This window comes from Octodon degus, unplaced genomic scaffold (genome assembly GCF_000260255.1).
Source record: "Octodon degus isolate 3935 unplaced genomic scaffold, OctDeg1.0 scaffold00146, whole genome shotgun sequence".
Taxonomy (NCBI): Eukaryota; Metazoa; Chordata; class Mammalia; order Rodentia; family Octodontidae; genus Octodon; species Octodon degus.
In genome coordinates, this window is record NW_004524722.1 from 2,376,947 (window position 1) to 2,383,231 (window position 6,285).

Sequence of the window (6,285 nt, forward strand, 5' to 3'; positions counted from 1 at the left end):
ACACACACACACACACACAAACAGCCACTCACACGTACACATTAACTCTTTAGGACTCACATACTCAGAAACACGCACTCTCAGGACTCACATACTCAGAAACACGCACCCTCAGAGCAGTGATTTGAAAAATACTCAAGAGATACAGATCTGTGCAGGGCGTAGCTGGGCCCAAGCACCTCCCAGGGAGTGGGACTGGCTGGCCAGGTGTGCAGGACAGGCCCACACTTGCACACACACGACCCACCTGGCTGGACCTCAGGAGTCCTTGGGCCCAGGACGCAGCAGGCCTCTGAGGGTGAGCTGCCAGGCAGGTGAGAGGAGGGCTTGGGCCTGGGAGGGCAGGAGTCCCTGTTGGGCTGGCTGCTGTCTCTGGGCTGGGTTCTCTAGGGTGCATTGCTCCCTCTTTTTTGTGCTCTCAGAAATGTCAGTCTTGGGCGGGGGAGATAGCTCAGAGGCATAAGCGCCTTCCTGGCAAGTGCAAGGTCTTAAGTTCAATCCCTGATCCCCCCCCCCCCCCCCGCCAAAAAAAAAGAATTTACAGTCTTGCTTCACCTTCTCCACTTCTTCTGTTTTTTCCCTGCCTTTTCCTTGCTTCCCTCTTCTTCCTTCTCAACTGGTCTCTCCAGGTCTCTATCCCCCTGTATGCCTCCCGCTCCCCCAAGCCATCAGGAGCCCACACGGCCTGTTTTCCCTCCCTTTCCTAGACTCTGCCCTGTAGACTACTCTTCTGTGGGGTCTCTTCCCTTCAGGGCCCTGTGCTGCCTCCTCACTTCTGGTTTCTGCTCCTGGCTGCCTCTGACCAGTCTCTTGGGGCAGCTGGGGTAGGCTTATCTTACTGTCAGGTATCAGTTGCTGTGGTTCTGAACGGCCTGAGGCCCAGTCCAGGGTGCCAGATGTGCACAGGCCCGGCACTTGGTCGGAGCAGTTCCTTCCCGTCCTGTCCAGGCTGGCCTGTCCTCCCCCCAGTTTCTATGGATCTCTAAAGAATTCAGGGATCCTTGGTTACTGGGCTGGACAGTGGCCACTAACCTGTGCTAGGCACCCAGGATGGGGGAGCAGCACTGTGGTGTGTGAGCTCCCTTCTGGAGCCAGCCCTGGCCAGAGCTGCCTCCTGCCCACTGCCGCCGGTGTGGAGGAGCTCCCAGGGGACCGTGCAAGCTTAGAGGAGGGAGCAGTGGGTGGGTTTCCTGGACAAGAAGGTGGAGTTGTCCGGAGCACAAGGGAGTTCATGATATCCAGTCATTTAATGCCCAAAACAATGGATGCTTAGCAAGTAGTTCTATTTTGGTGTTGTGGGGTTTTTTTGAGACAAGGTCCTGCTATGTAGTTCAAGATGGCCTTGAGCTCACTGTGTAGCCCAGGCTGGTCTTGAAATCATGGCAACTCTCCTGCCTGAGCCTACTGAGTTCTCGGAGTACAGCTGTCAGCCATATCCAGCTAGCAAGTGGTTCTCGTCCTGCCAAAACTTCTGGTGTCCTGGCTGCAAGGTACAAGTCAGTAGTGTCCGTAACAGTGTAGGTTAGTGCAGTTAGGATGCTGTGTGTAGAGAGGCTTCCCGTGATCTGGATGCCAGCTGAGTTGTTCAGGGCACCCTGGCTAGCGCCCCTCTGTGCTGGGGGACTTGGAGGTCTCAAGAGACTCGGCCTTTTGTGTTCATTCTAGCAAGTGAGACTCCAGAAAGGGCTTTCCATGCTGCAGCTGGGCAGGAGCAAGCAGGGCGGAACCAGGGTTGCAGTTTATGGAGGAGGAGAAAGGGAAGAAGCATGGAGGAAACAGCAGGCGCAGGACTGGGCCTGGCTGCTGGGGAGCAGGCCGGGGCACGAACGAGGAAGTGGGCAGCTGGGAAAGTTTGACCCTGTGAAAAGGGTATGGAGGAGACAGTTGTTCCAGGGTCACTGGGCCAGCCTCACCTCTGAGCCGTGCAGGGGGGGTCCGGGAGCTGGGAGGCCCCAAAGCATCCCGAAGCATGAGGGGAGGCCCAGAGTAGTGGTGGGGGATATGTGCCTTATGCCCTTTGAAGGCGAAGTTGGTGAGTGGCCAGGCAGGGGATGGTGTTCTAGGTGAAGGGAACAGCTATAAACACAGTCCTGATGTTTGCATCTGTAGGATGCGAGGGCTGGAATGGGAGTAGGGGAGCCCAGGGCCAACCTCAGAGGCGCCGCTGCCCTGCCCCACAGCCTCGCTTCCCTCCAGGTGAGAACCTGTTCCCTGCTGGAGGCAGGGGAGAAAGAAAGGTCCCAGGGAGACCTGGAAGAGGCGGCTGGGGTGCAGCTTTCTGGCCAGCCTGTGTGACTGAGCCCCCTTCAGCCACAAGTGGGGTGCAAAAGCTGTGCTGGTGACATGTGCCAGTGCCTTACCCTTACTGAATTATCAGTAAGCCTGGAGGCAGGTCAGAGGGGAAACTGAAGCTCAGGCGAAGTGAATAATCCAACAACTCAAGGTCACTAACAGATGGTGGTTGAGCTGGGACTCCCTGTGGGCCTGCCTGACTCTGAAAGCTTTGTCGGTCGGTCTGTGTGTCTGTCTGTCTGTCTGTCTGTCTGTCTGTCTGTCTCTCTCTCTCTCTCTCTCTCTCTCTCTCTCTCTCTCTCTCTCTCCTCTCTGTAACAGTGCCTCTTTCAACTCAGAAATGTTTCTGGTTATACACTTAATGACACCCATCTCTTTTTCATATTTTGTTTTGTTTTTGAGAGGGTCTTGCTGTGTAGCTTGGGCTGGCCTTGAACTAGCAGCAATCCTTCTGCCTCAGCCTCCAGAGTGCTGGGATTACAGGCGTGCACCCCCATGCCTGGCCCTCTCACCCATTTTGATTTGGGACCCTCATATGTCCTCCAGCCCCACATATAAGGTCTGCTGGGTATGTTGCCTAACCTAGCAAGGGGGGCTTCTCAGGCTGTGGGCTCGGGCCCTGTGTGCCCAGTCCTGCCATGGGCATCACAGGGAAGGTAGATGGGCTCTTGTATCTCTTTCCAGAAGAGAAAGGGCTCATTGCCTCTTGGTCTTCTGGCTAAGATCACGTATGGGGGGAAAGGGCGGAGGGAGCGGGTGGATGGGTGTGAGAGGGCAGGAGGAGGGGGAGACAAGCACGGCAAGGCTTGAGTGGGAGCTTTGCACTCTTGCTCAGGGATGGCACAGGCCAGGGGCAGCATCTGCTGGGCCTCATCTGGACTACGCTGGAGCTGGCGCTGCTCCTAGAGGCAAGCACTGAGGACTGCAGGGGGGCACCCAAAGGCCCTGTTCTTGGTAGGGGGACACTGCCCCTTCCCTTGGGGTTTTCCCACATGATGTACCTTCCGGACACCACTTCTCCTTTCCTGGGCCGAGCCCTGACTCAGCAGGACCCTGATTTCTCTGCCGTGGGCAGGCAAGGAGCCAGGAGTAGCCTGGAGGCTCCCTGGAAGAGGCGGCCAGAGTAGGGGCTGGAGGTTTACAGAGCCTCCCTTCTTCCCCTCTCAGGGGACGCTTCCCGTGGTCACAGTGGTGGCCGTCAAAGTGGTGATCTTGTTCTCCCTGGACAGAATGTCAGCTCCAGCACTGGCATAGACCCTGATTCTGGGTGGCCAGAGCTGTGGTACTGGACCAACCAGGGTTCAAATCCCAGCTATGGGACCAAGGATAGATTAAGGATAGATTGCTTAGCATTTCTGTGACTCAGTTTTCTCATCTGTAAAATGGGACAATGGCCTTGCCTTATAGAGCCCTTATAATGAGTAAGTGAGTAAGTCCGTACAGAGCACTTAGAGATCATGTAGGGATGTACATATATAGACACACACAGTTAATAAGAATGAATTAATCCAGGAATGTATCATCATTATTATTATTTTTTAAAATTTTATTTGTGTGTGTGTGTGTGTGTGTGTGTGTGTGTGTGTGTGTGTGGCTAGCTCAGCCCACCAGGGGGCGGGGCTGGCTGGCATGTGGTGCTGGGGGATTGAACTGCGGTCCCTGTGCTTTGCTAAGCTTGTTCTAAGTAGGTGCTTTAGACCACTGAGCCATCTCACCAGCCCTATTATTATTATTATTATGTTTGGTACAGGGTCTCACTATGAAGCTTGGACTCATAGTAATCTTCCTGTTTTTAGCCTCTCGAGCACTGAGATTACAGGCATGTGCCACCACACCTGGTCTTGGTGACTGGCTCAGCATGCCTGTGGGCGGAGCCAGGAATTTACTTGTATAAGCCCCTGCTAGGGATTGAAGAGTGGAGGAGGTTGGGAACCTGCCAGTGGGGTGACAGACCCCTTGCCCATGGTTGGGGAAGTGATGGCCCAAGTGCCTGAGGAAGTTGGGCTGATGCTGCCTGGACCCCAGGGATGAAGGGCACAGGGGCAGTCTGGCTCTGTTGCCGCTGTCTTCCCTTCAGCCCCAGCCCAGACCTGGGGGAGTGTTGAGGGCCAGGCCCACTCAGCCCTGCATGGCATTGGAGGGAGGGAGCCCGTCCACCTGCTGTGACCCCAGACCATGGGCCAGGCCTCCATGGCCACTGTCTCTTGGGCCCTGGGAGACAGCAGTGTGATCGCTGGGTTTGCCTGCCTGGAAGTCTCCCAGGACGTCACCTCAGCAGGGCCAGCCCCTCTGGCCACACTCCAGATGGTGCACTTACCCAGGCAGTCATCATTCGCTCTTTCCTTTGCTTCCCTCCAACCCTAATGGCCAGTTGGACACCTACCCACAGATCAGCCTACCTGCCCATCCACTCGTCTGTCCAGTACGCTCTTGCTGTGGACACAGCCAGGCCCTTCCCTGGCCTGCGATAGCATGTCAAATGCTGCCCCTGCCCTAAAAGCCTGCAGGATCCAGTAGGGAGACAGCCTGATGCTGTGCCCACCGGGAGATCTTAGGTCCAGCTAAACAAGCTGTCAAGAGCACCATGGGGCCCTTGGCATCAGATTTCTAAGGGATGGAAGGGCAGAGAGCTCCTTGTCACCAGGGCAACAGAATGTCCTCCCCTGCGTAGTGATATGCAAGAGTCCACGCAGCTGCGTAGGAGCCAGTCTCCATGGCCCTCCAGGTGACAGCTCAGGGGCAAGGGACTAAGGATCAGAGTGGACAGGTGACTCACGGGCCCATTCGGGCTTAAAAAGCTCTTGCCCCAGGTGGGCCAGTGTCTTCCAGCAGCCCTTCAAGTGTGGCTTCAGGTGTCTGCCTGGAATGTGCCTGGTTATGACCCCCCACACTTGGGACAGCCAAGCTCTGGTTTGTCTACTGAGTTGTGAGTTGGCTGAGTTTCTCCAGGTCTCAGTGCAGTTCCCCATGCAGGCCACTGTTGCCAAGGCAGTATTGCCTGGGAACACAGCTGCCTGGCCACCCCAAGCATGTGTCCAGGGAAGAGCTAGAAGCCACTGGCTGGTTCAACTCCACCCAGAAGGGGAGAGGGCTGTGTTCTCTTCGGCCGCAGGGCTAGTGCCTTGGAAGTAGCACAAGTCCCAGGACTCACATCGGTGTGGGAGCCAGGTTCAGGTATCAGCGTAGATGCTAGCAGGTATGCTGCCTGAGGGAAGACACTTGGAAAGCGTCATTTGGGATACTTTGTATGAAGGTCATATTGTGAGATAGCAAGGACAGTGGCCAGGGTAGACTGAGAGCAGGAGGATGTGCTGTCCAGGTCAGAGATGAGGGATCGTGCTCCCTTGATAGGACAAGAAGAGAGTCATTGGTGGAGGCAACAGTGTGGGCAGCGGCCCTGAGTCAGCCCTGCCTTATCCTCCCTGCCCTTGTTCCTGTCACAGTTGTCACACACCTCGGCTATTGCCAGGAACACTGGGAACACACCAGGCCAGCGTCACCAGGGAAAGCTGTACACTCTGGTGCTGTTCCTTGGCTCCCTCAGGACACTGGCAGACAGCTGTAGGCCCAGGCCTTCAGGCCCAGCTCTTGACCCAGCTGGTGATCCCGGAGCATCGCACACTGTCAACAGACTCGTCCTGCCTGGGTTAATCCTCCACCACTCACCTGTGGAAATAGTCCCCTAGCCCCTTCTTCCCAGGACTGAGGATTGAACCCAGGGCCTTTTCACTGAGCTACATCCACAGCCCTTTGTTTTAGTTTTTATTTTGAGACATGGTCCCACTAAGTCACCAGATCGTCCAGACTGGGATTGGCCTTAATTTTGCCATAGTCTCTTAGAGTGTAGTAGCCCCTATTTTAGAGAAGAGGAAAACGAGGCTCAGAGACATAAGGGGCTCATCCTAGGATGTAGGAATAAGAGGCTAAGGCAAATTTCAGATACTGCACTACAGCCCTTGGGAGATATCCACTGACAGAGCCATGTGTGGGGAC

General features: G+C 55.6%; 1 protein-coding gene and 1 long non-coding RNA gene across 6 annotated transcripts in view; one reads left to right on the top strand and one right to left on the bottom strand.

The window, feature by feature from the left end:
- Nucleotides 1-177, bottom strand: part of LOC111812844 — a 15,352-nt gene extending 15,175 nt beyond the window's left edge. Inside the window, exon 1 of the long non-coding RNA XR_002818229.1 lies at nt 92-177. This is a non-coding gene — a long non-coding RNA (uncharacterized LOC111812844). The remainder of the gene's footprint in view (nt 1-91) is intronic.
- The window catches only part of Arap1 (ArfGAP with RhoGAP domain, ankyrin repeat and PH domain 1), a 59,892-nt gene that overhangs the window by 27,604 nt on the left and 26,003 nt on the right, over nt 1-6,285 (top strand). Inside the window, exon 1 of one of the 5 annotated variants that reach the window (XM_023702027.1) lies at nt 111-314. The exons of the other annotated variants lie outside the window; for them this stretch is intronic. The gene's annotated coding sequence lies outside the window, so the exon portion shown is untranslated. Of the gene's footprint in view, nt 1-110; nt 315-6,285 lie in introns of those variants that run through there. 5 annotated transcript variants of the gene reach the window in all.